This window comes from Stegostoma tigrinum, chromosome 1, assembly GCF_030684315.1.
Source record: "Stegostoma tigrinum isolate sSteTig4 chromosome 1, sSteTig4.hap1, whole genome shotgun sequence".
Lineage (NCBI taxonomy): Eukaryota > Metazoa > Chordata > Chondrichthyes > Orectolobiformes > Stegostomatidae > Stegostoma > Stegostoma tigrinum.
In genome coordinates this window covers 140,564,617-140,578,155 of record NC_081354.1, presented here as the reverse complement: position 1 = coordinate 140,578,155, position 13,539 = coordinate 140,564,617, and the positions used below count along the sequence as shown (strand labels likewise).

The 13,539-nt window shown below is 43.9% G+C and overlaps 1 protein-coding gene across 1 annotated transcript in view; it reads left to right on the top strand.

Annotated features, from left to right (window-relative positions):
* The window catches only part of pdzd2 (PDZ domain containing 2), a 422,227-nt gene that overhangs the window by 132,642 nt on the left and 276,046 nt on the right, over nt 1-13,539 (top strand). The gene's annotated exons all lie outside the window — the stretch shown is intronic.

The following is a 13,539-nucleotide window of genomic DNA, read 5'->3' as shown; positions in this document are numbered from 1 at the left end:
ATCTGTGTCCTTAGGACCTTGATTTGTCTACCTATGGGATTGCTTCATCTCTGTATATTTTATCTAGACCCTTCTTGATTTTGAATGCTCCTATCAAAGCTCTCCTAATTTCTTTATGAATAATCTCAGTTATTCCAGTCTGTCTGCATAATTTAAGTTCCTGGTCCCTGCCTGTAAATCTCTCCTGCACTCTCTGTAAAGCCTGCATGCCCTTCCTACTGTGCAGTGCCCAGAATTTGGCACACTACTTTATCTGAAGTTGAATCAGTGACTGGAAGCTTTTCAGCCTAACTATCCTAATTAATATCCAGTGATGCATTGGCATGCATTTTGCTAGAATCTGGTAAATTGATCGGACCAAATATATTGTTCATAGCTGCAATTTATTGACAGAAGAGGTAGATTCTTCTGGCATCCATCTACTCTGAACACTTACATTTGTACTGCCTGTGGATGATTAAATCCATGAGGGAGATGTGCAGTTGAGTGGAATTTTGGGAGTAAAGTTCGAAGAAACTTGCCTTGAACTACTACGTGAGAGCAATTGTCTCAACATGTCTTTTATTGCATTAATGGTGGAGAGTAATGTTACATGCATGGAATTACAGGAAAAAGCATGCAGAAAAGAGTCATTTGGCCCAACTAGACTGTGCTGGTGTTTATATATGCTATATGTGATCAGCTTGCATTCAAGCTTCCTCATCTTCATGTTTCATGTTTCTTTTCCCTTTCTCTGATGTACTCATTCAGATTCCTTTTGAAAGAATTTAAACCATTTGCCTCAACAATTCCTATGGTGGAGAATTCCACATTCTAACTGAGATAATAGGAACTGCAGATGCTGGAGGATCTGAGATAACAAGGTGTGGAGCTGGATGAACACAACAGGCCAAGCAGCATCTTAGGAGCAGGAAAGCTGACGTTTCGGGCCTAGATCCTTCATCAGGGACTCTGGAGGCAGAACATTAAGAAAAGGTCTCCTTCCAATTAAATACGATATGTGGATAAGGGAAGCAACAGGACTGATACTGAAGTTCACAATGTTGTCCATTAGGCAGCCACAATGGGAGAGATGACCTCTGCCTTTGTTTTAATTCATTCATAAATTATTGCTGTCATTGGCTGGACCAGCATTTATTGCCCGGCCCTAATTTCTCTAGCGAAGGTGGGGCTAAGCTGCCTTCTTGGATGGCTGCAATCCATTAGCTGTTGCTAGACCCACAGTATTGTTAGGGAGGTAATTCCAAGACACTGAAGAACCAGCAATGTATTTCTAAGTCAGGATGGTGAATGACTTGGAAGGAACTTATGAGTGGTGGTGTTCCTGTGTATCTGCTGCCCTTGTCCTGGATGGTAGCGGTCATGGGTTTAGATGATGTTGTGTAAGGAGCTTTGCTGAATTTTTACAGTGCATCTTGTAAATGCTGCTGCTGAGCATTGTTGATGGAGAGTGTCAATGTTTGTAGATGCAGTGCCAAAACAAGTTGCTGCTGCATCCTGGATGATGTCAGGCTTCTTGTAATTTTTTGGAGCGCGCCCACCTGGGCAAGTGGAGAGCATATTCCATCACACTCCTGACTTTCTGTCTTGTAGATGATGAACAGGGACTCAGGAGGTGAGTTACTCACTCAGTGTGCGTCTCTTCTGATCTGCTATTATAGCCACTGTACTTATATGGCTGGTTCAGTTCAATTTCTGGTCAAAGGTTGTTGGTGGTGAAAGATCAGTGATGGTAATGCCCTTTACTGTCAAAGGCAGATGATTAGATCCTGTCTTGTTGGAAATTGTCTGACACTTGTGTGGCTTATTACTGTTTGTCAACCCAATCCTTAGTATTGTCCACATTTTCCTGCACTTAGAAATGGATTGCTTCAGTGTATTCAGGGTATTTCAATGTGAAAATGGGTCTTTGTTTCCACAAGGACTATGGTGATGACTCTTACCAGTACTGTTACAGACACGTATTTCGATGGTAGGCAGGTTGATGATGTAGAGCATGATGTTGTAGAGTATTACAGCATAGACTGAGGCCCTTCAACCCATCTTGTCTGCTCGATCATCAAACACCTATCTATTCTCACTCCCATTTCCAAGCACTGGACCGTACTATTGTATTCATCTAAATCCTACTTGTTTGTTGTGTTGGTTCCTGCAACTAGCATTATTTCAAGCAGTGAGCTCCAAGTACCCATCACCCTATGGATGATGAGATAGTAGGAACTGCTGATGCTGGAGTCTGAGATAACAAGATGTAAAGCTGGATGAACACAGGAGGCCAGGCAGCGTCAGAGGAGCAGGAAAGCTGACGTTTCAGGTCTGGACCCTTCTTTAGACCCTATGGATGATAATGTTTTTCATGAAATCCTTCCTGCCCCTTATTTTAAACCTATGCCCTGTAGTTGTTGAATCCTCTATTCAGAGGAGAAATGTTTTATCTATCTAACCTGTCTATGCTGCTCGCAATTTTGTAGACCACAGTCAGCCCGTTCAGCTTTCTCTGCTCTAATTGTTGTGGTTGTCAGGGCTGTAAGCCATGTCCAAACTTTCTATGCTCAGCCATTTTCCTTCTTCCCAAAAGTTCCCCTTGTCCTCACTTTCCACGCCACTCATCTCGACTACCAAAGGACTATCATCTGCCATTTCTGATGCCTCAAACAGGATGCCACCACTACACACATCTTCCTCTCCCCTCCATTAGCAGCATTCTGCAGTCACTGTTTTCTCCTTGACACCATTAGCCACATTGACATCACGCCTCACTCCCCCATGGACCTTGCCATGCAATCTCAGAAGGTATTATACTTACCCATTCACCTCCTCCATCCTCCCTGTCAAAGGCCCCAAACACATTAGCTGGTGAAGCAACATTTTACTTGTACTTTCAATCTAGTCTGCTGCATCAGTTGTTCACAATGTGGCCTCCTTTACATTGGTGCAACCAAATACAGACTGGGGGTGACTATTTTGTGAAACACCTCTGCTCTGCCTGTATGAATTACCCTAATGTTCGAGTTGCTTATCAATTCATGCTAACATTTCTGTTCTGGGCTTATTGTAATGTTCCAGTGAAGCACAGCACAAGCTTGAGGAACAACATGCCTATTTCTGTTTGAGAACTTTACAGTCTCTTGAACTCAGTACTGAATTCCACAACTTCAGACCTTGTCCTCATTATATCTATTCCCCACCCCAGCTAATCCTGTTTGTATTTTGTTTACTTTGCTTTCAATGAGAAGACCCATTTTCACCCTTCCAAACTTTAATTTACACCTGTTTATTTCATGTCTGTTTCTCTTTCTCACCCTAGTTAGCAATTCCTTTGTCTTTTACACTGGGTCTCCAACCAAAAGCATTAAAAAAAACACCATTTTCAAACGCCTTTCAGTTCTGAAGAGTTATACCAGACTTAAAACATTAACTCTCTTTCTTCACACACGCTATCAAACCCGGGGGTGGTGATGGCCCACTGGTATATGGGGACCTGGGTTTGAAGCCCACCAGGGCAAATGGTAGAATTTAAGTTCAATAAAAACCAGGAATTAATAGTCTAATGATGACCATGATCGATTATGCGGAAAAACCGATCTGGTTCACTGAAGTTCTTTAGGGAAAGCCTACATGTGACTCCACACCTGAGCATTGATGATGAGCTGGTTCAGGACTGATGGTTTCTCTTTAAGCTATATCTTTATTTTTCTTCTTATTTTTAAACCTGTTCAAATTGGTGCTGGATTACGTGACAGTGGAGATTTTTTTGCTATTTAACTGATTTTCACCTAGTAAAATACATGTGGCAATAAAAAAAATTCAGTCAGCAATGTAGTTGACTCTAAACTGCGCTCTGTGATGGGCTAAAAATGCTGGCCTAGTCAGTGACACAATTGTCTCGTGAATGCATTTTAAAAAAAAGGATGTGCTGAGTTTCTCGAGTATTTTCTGTGTGTGCTTAATGTGTAGAGGTCTGAGAAGATCCCGTATCTGTGATATTTACAGGGTTCGATTCCAGCCTCGGGTGACTGTCTGTGCAGAGTTTGCACATTCTCCCTGTGTCTGCATGGGTTTCCTCTGGCTGCTCCGGTTTCCTCCCACAGTCCAAAGATGTGCAGGCTAGGTGGATTGGCCATGCTAAATTGCCCGTAGTGTTCAGGGGTATATGGGTTATAGGGTGATGGGTCTGGGTGGGATGCTTCAAGGGGCGGTGTGGACTAGTTGGGCCGAAGGGCCTGTTACCACACTGTAGAGAATCTAATCTGATCTAATCGAAAACCTCTCATCACTGGACCTGTGTAGCGTATTTTCTAGTCAACCTGTTCAGAGATGTTACTGTACAGCTCTGGAGCAGGTGGGACTTGAATGCAGGAACTTCACCCAGGTAAGGACACTGTGCCAAAAGAGCCTTCTGGAACTATCTAGTGTATTTCATTCATACATAACTCAATGGGTTCCAAAATATGGTGCTGCAGTAATCTCTAACTGCTGGTAGAAAGAAGATGTCAGTTTCTGAATTCTTTTCATGGCCATACTGGATCATGTGCACAGAAACATTACCTGTTCTGTCACGAAACTTAAGACCATAAGACTTAAGAGCAGAAATTAGGCCATTTGGCCCATTGAGTCTGCTCTGCCATTCAGTCATGGCTGACAAGTTCCTCAGCCCCATTCCCCTTCTTTCTCTCCGTCACCCTTGATCCCTTTGATAATCAAGAACCAATCTATCTCAGTCTTAAATGTACTCAATGACCTGGCCTTCACAGCCTTCTGTGGCAGTGAATTCCATAGATTCACCACTCTCTGGCTGAAGTGGTTTCTCCTTATCTCTGTTTTTAAAGGGCCCTCCCTTTACTGTAAGGCTGTGCCTCGGATCCTGGACTCTCCTACCAATGGAGGCATCTTCCCAATGTCCATTCTGTCCAGGCAATTCAGTATTCTGTAATTTTCAATTAGATCCCCTCCACATCCTTCTAAACTCCAATGAGTATAGTCCCAGAGTCCTCAAACATTCCTATTATCTTAAGCTTTCCATTCCTGGGACCGTTCTTGTGAACCTCCTCTGAACCCACTCCAGAGCCAGTATATCCTTCCTGAGATATGGGGCCCAAAACTGCAAACTGCAACTGCAAAAAATAAGTGCCAATATTGCATTGGCCTTCTTTGGTCTGAGTTTTGGCCTCTTTATTTGAAAAAGGATAAAATTTTACCTTAGAAGCAGTTCAGAGAAGGATCACGACTTATTCATGGGATGAAGTGCTTATCTCAGGAAGAAAGATTGTACAGGTTGGGCCAACATCCATCAGACTTACAAAAATAAGAGATGATCTGTTTGAATTTTTTAAAATTCTGTGGGGATTTGACTAGGTGGAAACTGGGAAAATGTGTGGAAAGTCTAGAACTAAGGGATTGTTTAAGAATAAATGGTCTCCCCTTTTAGATGAAGATGAGAGTTTTTTTGTCAGGAGGATGTTAAGTCTGTTCATGTCTGTAGAAGTCTCTCCCCCTAAAAGTAGTGGAAAGTAGATTATTGAATTTTTTTCAGAGAAGACTTAGAATTTTGATGGATAAGGGAGTCAGGGAGCACGGAAGACAGACGCGAAAATAGGCTGATATTTTGAGAAAAAGTTTTTTAATTGGGACCATTGAACTGAGAAGCCTGTTTTTGTTTCAGCATTTTTTATTGCACAAATAAGACGCTGTCTTGTAAGCATTGCTAGTGACCCTGCTTTCCAAAGCAAAATATTCTTTTCCTGTTTTATTTATGTTCCCATTAACTCCAGGCAGGAAGCATTAAATGGGTGTGTTATAAACAATTTCACTGCTGAGATTAGGCTTCTTATGGGTGGCCCGTGAAGTAACTTTTCCTTAATATAGAGTGGGCGAGCTGCATTTTTCTTGAGAGGCTGGAGGCTGATTGAAGTAAGGGGGAAGCAAGAGAAAGGGGAGGGTGGTTAGTGGAAATAAAACAGAAGAAAAGCGTTTCGAGTATCGGGGCGGGGATAAGGTCCTCCTCTCAGAAACACGTGACGAGCAAGAAAACAGCCAAGTGCAAATAAGATTGCAGCACCCAGCAGCCAAGCACATGCAGGCAGATGCCAGAGAAAATAGAAAACAGTGCTTGTCGAGGAGCTCAGTGGGACAGCACGCTCAAGTCAGTGAGCAGCTGGGCTGCACACTTAAGAGAACAGTTACCCTCCCCCCTCAGACCCTGCAGTAAAAGCCAGTAGGTGATTACGCCAATTAACAGCCACATGGGAATGATAACCTTCTCAGACAAGATCAGCTTAGGGCACCAGCTGCCCTGGACAGAGATTCTGACGAAGCAATAAATGCCGAAGTGAATTGAGAAAAAGAAAGAACTATGGGACTTCTGAAAAAGCAGCAGGTACAAGGAAAACTTTGCAAAGCGCAGAGGTTTTCTTTTGGACAACGGATGTATTTGCATTAAGTGTGAGTGAATGCCTTGATGTTAATGCCATGCCCAAGGCATATGGTAGAGAATTCTAATCAACCTAGGGACATAACAGTCTGTTTCAGTGTGGAATGTATATCTGTTACCTAAATTAAACCGTTAATTTCCAAAGTTTGTAGGACCTGTTTAATCACAGTGGGAAACAAACTCAATTTTTAAATGATGTAATAGATATTTTCCGTATTTAAGCACTGTTTGTTTGCCAAGAATTGATTTCTGCCTGGTTAGTTTATTAGCTGTGAATACGTTATGCATGCTTCTTATCACTATTGACACTTTCTTGATGTGGTTCACTCCCAAATATATCAGCATAAATATGCTATGGTTACATCAGAATTTTTGCAAATAGCTTATTACAAATGTGATGTTTTTATAGTATGCAGGGTCTGATTTTAACTCTGCCCATTTGACAAGAACTTGGTAGAACCATAGAATCCTAACAGTGCAGATAGAAGCTATTTGGCCCATTGAGTCGGCACCGACCCTCCAAAGAGCATCCCACCAGATCCACCCCATCTTGTAACCCCACATTTACTATGACTAACCCACACAGCCTGCTCATTCCTGGGCACTTTGGAGCAATCTAGCATGGCCAAACCACTTAACCTGCACATCTTGAGACTATGGGAGAAAACCGGAGCATCTGGAGGAAACCCATGCAGACAGTCACCTAAGTACCTGATCCCTGGTACTTGAGGCAGTAGTGCTAACCACTGAGGCACTGTTCTGCCCTAATCCTCCCAGTTTAGTCCTTCCTGTATAGCCCCTTGGGCATTAAAAAATCTAGGTCTTTATGTGACATATGATTTCTTTAAAATATTGTGGGGAGAAAAGACCTTGGCATGTGCTGGACTGGCAAAAATCAGTGCGGACAAGTGATAGGAACAACTGGACATAACTCTATACCTGCAGATCTTCTAACCCTGAGATTAGAATAGTGAGAGGCTGGGAGTAAGAGTGTGTTGAGAAAATTAAATTTTATTTGGCTATATAAGGATGAAATTGGTAATAAATAAATACATGGAATTCCATAGTTAGAACGCTATCTGGAGCAAATTTTACTGTTTTTCTTCTACTGATGTTTCTTATAAAAATATAAAGTCCCAAAGGCATACTTAACCTTTGAGCATTTCATAGCAGGATTGATTTCAGTCACCATCAGCGTATGTTTTTAAAAGTTCTTGACAGAGAAATTTGGAAGAGTTTAACACCAGAATATGAATGCTTTATATATTGTAATGGATTTTTAGAGAGCCTCAAAATGTAGTACCTGAGTATATTCCAAGGGAAGAGAGCAAAATAAATATTTAATGTGCATTCTCTGCCAGTAATAATCACAATGGGTTGCAAAGTACTTTTGTGTGATTAGAGAACTGAATGTTCAACTTCGTACAAGAAGGTTATGAAACTGAATTGTAATAAATTTGCTTGCTTCATTTAGGTGTGTTTTGGCAGTTCTTAGTGAAATTGTTGGCCAACCAGAGTGTCACCGATTGTAACTACGGGAGTAACTATACAGACTGTTCTGCTTCTCTAATTGAGTAAGTGAGTAGCTCAGGTGCCAGGTAGTACCACCAGGCAAGGAATGATGTAAATACCACAAAAATTGTTTGTTGTGGAGCTTGATCCCATTTGGGAAGTAATAATTACTGCTCTGGTGAACAACTACATTGTAACCTTGAGAAACAAGAGGAGAAGTTAGCCATAGATAACAAAGTGTGAAGCTGGATGAACACAGCAGGCCAAGCAGCATCTCAGCAGCACGTAGATGGTTAGCCATGGATGGTTTTCTTTTTCGTCATCACTGTCCATTGACCCTTTGGAGAGCACACCTAGGAATATCAGGTGAAGGAAGAAATGAGGGTCAGGAGTTATGCCTGCTGTTGTTGGATAACCTGCCAACACTCAGTTTTGTGTTACATTTGAAAGAAAGTTACTCCATTGAGGAAAGGGAGTATAAATGATACCAATGAAACCTCCAGTAGGAAATAGAAGTAATGATTGCAGCTTTATTTCGTTAAATCTACTTGAGAGGGCAGAATTGATGTTGGTTTAATATCCCTTCCAAAAGGTGACCGCTCTGGCAGTGCAGTGTCTCCTCGGCTCTGCAGTGATGTGTGAACCTAGATTGTAACCAAGTTCCTTACGCCGTTTGTAATTTTTGAACAGAGTGTGTACCTTCTGGAACTACAAGTGGCTGCTCAGCCTAGCATGAAATTTGTTTGAGAGGGAATGGATGATGGCCAGTGCCAGTGAAATATTCAGGATAAAATGATACAAAAGCTGTTGTGTTCCAGTACAGATGCTGTAATTAATGATAGTCCTGAGTTGTAATAATATTAGTCAAACAATATAGAATTTCCAAAATGCTATTGACTGCTTAACAGTTCTAATACAGCAAATAACCCAATGTATGTGTTATGTGCATCTATCGTTGTCACACTGATTACAAGTCTCAGGCATGAAATGTGTAACTGTGCTTAATATTGTGCCAGCAGCTCCCTGGTATATCTTGTAAATGGACATTTATCACCTTCATTTTGCAACTCAAAAACATGACTACTAGGGGAGGGGTCTTTGATTTTCAACTGAGCTACATGAGGTCATTAGAAAATGCTCCAGTATTATCATGTGGTGGTGGCAGTAAGAGAGAAGGTTCTCGGAACTATAACGTTTACCTTCATTCATTTGCTAATGTTAGCAGAAAAGTAAATTGGTGCATTGCATGCATCAGGTAATGAAAAGTGCAATGTTTCTAACAAGAATGTGAGAAATACCAATTAGCAAGTGAAAGATTCAACGATGATGTGTGAAGCACATGGCTAGACCTTTGAATCATAATTTCTTCTCCGAATACTTGACAAAACAAACAGATCATTGATATTTTTAATTACTGTGGTATGCAGGATCCAGCAAGACCTAACATTTGAGTGAGCAAATGTGAAACCAGTCCAGTCGATGTGGTAATAAATTCCAAAACAAAATAACTTTAAATTCCAAAATATTTGGGTCTGCTTACAAACGTTGTTCTGCATGTGTTGTAATTTTTGGATGTGCATAAAACTGCAAAAACAACTGAACTGTGTCCCCTGGCTAATTTAGCAATTGTATCAGGACGATTAGTCGCGACCTTGACTGACATGACAATGAAGTTGTCAGGCTGCTGCAATCTTGTTTCGTGTAGCATTGATATATAAAGGGGACATTATATGTCAAAACTAGGCAGTGCCCCAATTAAACTAAGATTTGAAGGTAATTTAGCGACCATCAGAGTAGTGTGTTGTGCACCATGGATTAGGAGGTTTCAGTGCTGCTTTTAGCTTTTGTAAACAGGAAATCCAGTCAGCAAGATCAAGGACGTGCATCATAGCTGCCAAGCTAGCAGACACACTAAGTCCCATCAGTGACACCAGCAAAATTTGGGTCCAACCAAAGGGAAAACAATTTACGTGAAGCGAGCTGTTGAAAGTGCAGGCAAATAGGTCAATATCCTTTCTTTCCTCATAATGTACAGCTTTAAGCCAAGTTGGTTTAAATAAGTAAACATATGATATTAAGCACACATTATCGTATCAGTTTTGCTGTACACATTTAAAGGGAAATTATGTTACTGAATTATTCTCAGATCAAGGGAAGTCTTCTTTAACTTCATATTGAAGAAAACAAAACTCTTGGTCCGCTGTATGTGAGCAGCAGCATTTAGGATCATAGAATCCCTACAGTGCAAATAAAGGCCATTTGGCCCATCAAGTCTGCACTGACTCTTCTCAAAGCATCCCACCCAGACTCCCTGTCCCCACAACCCTGTATTTACCATGGCTAATTCACCTAGCCTACACATCATTGCACTGTAGAAGGAAACTTGAGCACCTGCTGAAAATCCACCCAGACACTGGGAGAACATGCAAACTCCAAACAGATTGGAATTGAACTGGGTCCCTGGCACTGTGATGCTAACCACTGTGCCACCCCCTGTAAGTTTCATCCAGTAAGACAAAATAAATGGCCAGTTAATACCACAGGCTGAATTTTTCCAGAAATTGGCTAAGTGCCAGTTCTTTCGGAGATAGTAGGAACTACAGATTCTGGAGAATCTGAGATAACAAGGTGTAGAGCTGGATGTACTCAGCAGGCCAAGCAGCATCAGAGGAGCAGGAAAGCTGACACTTCTGGCCTAGACCCTTTTTCAGAAATGGGCGAGGGGGAGGGGATTCTGAAATGAATAGGCAGAGAGGGCGTGGCAGGTAGAAGATGGATAAAGGAGAAGACAGGTGAGAGGAGACAGACAGGTCAGAGAGGCAGGGGCAGAGCCAGTAAAAGTGAGTGTAGATGGGGAGTTAGGGAGGGGATAGGTCAGTCTAGGGAGGACAGACAGGTCAAGGGGGCGGGATGAGGTAGGAGATGGGAGTAGGGCTTGAGTTGGGAGGAGGGTTTAGGTGGGAGGAAGGATAGGTTAGGGAGGTGGGGACAACTGGGCTGATTTTGGGATGCTGTTGGGGGAAGGGGAGATTTTGAAGCTCGTGAAGTCCACAATGACACCATTGGGCTGCAGGGTTCCCAAGCGGAATATGAGGTGCTGTTCCTGCAACCTTCGGGTGGCATCGTTGTTGGCACTGCAGGAGGCCCAGGATGGACATGCCATCTAAGGAATGGGAGGGGGAGTTGAAATGGTTCGTGACTGGGAGGTGCAGTTGGTTCACAACAAACTACTCAGTTCACAAACGATTGCACCTCCCAGTCATGAACCATTTCCACTCCCCCTCCCATTCCTTAGATGACATGTCCATCCTGGGTCTCCTGCAGTGTCACAACGATGCTACCCAAAGGTTGCAGGAACAGCAACTCATATTTTGCTTAGGAACCCTGCAGCCCCACTGGTATCGATGTGGACTTCACGAGCTTTAAAATCTCCCCTTCCCCAACCACATCCCAAAAACAGCCCAGCTTGTCCTGACCTCCCTAACCTGTCCTTCCTCCCACCTCAAGCCCCACCCCCATCTTCTACCTACTAGCCTCATCCTGCCTCCTTGACCAGTCTGTCCTCCCTAGACTGACCTATCCCCTCACTAACTCCCCACCTACACTCACCTTTACTGCCTCCGCACCTGCCTCTTTGACCTGTCTATCTCCTCTCCACCTATCTTCTCCTTTATCCATCTTCGTTCCACCTCCCCCTGTCTCCCTATTTATTTCAGAATCCCCTCCTCCCCTCTATTTCTGAAGAGGGGTCTAGGCCTGAAACATCAGCTTTCCTGCTCCTCTGCTGCTTCGCCTGCTGCCTTCATCCAGCTCTACACCTTGTTATCCAAGTGCTAATTCTGTTGAGTTTCGTAGAGGGTTTCTTTCTGCAAATCGTAGTGAATTTTCTCAAGCTGTCTTCCCAAACTTGGCTCATTCCCTTTATGCCATGTGTCTATGTTGCCTCCTTGTCATATTCTCACACTCGTCACTGCTAGGACTTCCCACAATTCCTGATGTCAGTGCCATCTTTAAATGTCAGCTATGCACTTGATCAAGCACTGGCAGTCTGTAGACAACTTGCTTGGTTCATGTTAATTTCCCCAGGTATGTTGGACGTGAGAACATCACTTGGAGTTCTGCTGGATAAGGATGCTGTGGTCCCTGCCCTTAGATTGTTGCCTGAGATTGCACTGCCAAGTGTCCAAGATAGAGGACTGGAGGAGCAACCAGTGAACTGGAGTTACCAGGTGTTTGCTCTGATTTCTGTGTCGTTCATTGGTTGGGAAGATTGAGCCCTAAGGTTTTCCTGGTGATTTCATTATGCACTAGAAAACCTGTGCACGAGATTCACCTAAAAGTCATGTCAACAATTACTAATATAAGATAACAAAGTGTGAGGCTGGATGAACACAGCAGGCCAAGCAGCATCTCAGGAGCACAAAAGCTGACATTTCTGGCTGAGACCCTTCATCAGAGAGGGGGATGGGGAGAGGGTTCTGGAATAAATAGGGAGAGAGGGGGAGGCGGACCGAAGATGGAGAGAAAAGAAGATAGGTGGAGAGGAGAGTGTAGCTGGGGAGGTTGGTAGGGGGATAGGTCAGTCCAGGGAAGACGGACAGGTCAAGGAGGCAGATGAGGTTAGTAGGTAGGAAATGGAGGTGCGGCTTGAGGTGGGAGGAAGGGATGGGTGAGAGGAAGAACAGGTTAGGGAGGCGGAGACATGCTGGGCTGGTTTTGGGATGCAGTGGGGGGAGGGGTCGGGCTGGGCTGGTTTTGGGATGCAGTGGGGGGAGGGGACGAACTGGGCTGGTTTTGGAATGCAGTGGGGGAAGGGGAGATTTTGAAGCTTGTGAAGTCCACGTTGATACCATTGGGCTGCAGGGTTCCCAAGCGGAATATGAGATGCTGTTCCTGCAACCTTCGGGTGGCATCATTGTGGCACTGCAGGAGGCCCATGATGGACATGTCATCTGAGGAATGGGAGGGGGAGTTAAAATTGTTCGCGACTGGGAGGTGCAGTTGTTTGTTGCGAACCGAGCGGAGGGGTTCTGCAAAGCAGTCCCCAAGCCTCCGCTTGGCTTCCCCAATGTAGAGAAAGCCACACCGGGAACAATGGATACAGTATTCCACATTGGCAGATGTGCAGATGAACATCTGCTTAATATGGAAAGTCATTTTGGGGCCTGGGATGGGGGTGAGGGAGGAGGTGTGGGGGCAAGTGTAGCATTTCCTGCGGTTGCAGGGGAAGGTGCCGGGTGTGGTGGGGTTGGAGGGGAGTGTGGAGTGGACAAGGCAGTCACGGAGAGAGTGGTCTCTCCGGAAGGCAGACAAGGGTGGGGATGGGAAAATGTCTTGGGTGGTGGGGTCGGATTGTAGATGGCGGAAGTGTCAGAGGATGATGCGTTGTGTCCGGAGGTTGGTGGGGTGGTATGAACACCTCCACTCGGAATAAACAACTGCACCTCCCACTGCATCCCAAAACCAGCCCAGCCTGTCTCCACCTCCCTAACCTGTTCTTCCTCTCACCCATCCCTTCCTCCCTCCTCAAGCCGCACCTCCATTTCCTACCTACTAACCTCATCCCGCCTCCTTGACCTGTCTGTCCTCCCTGGACT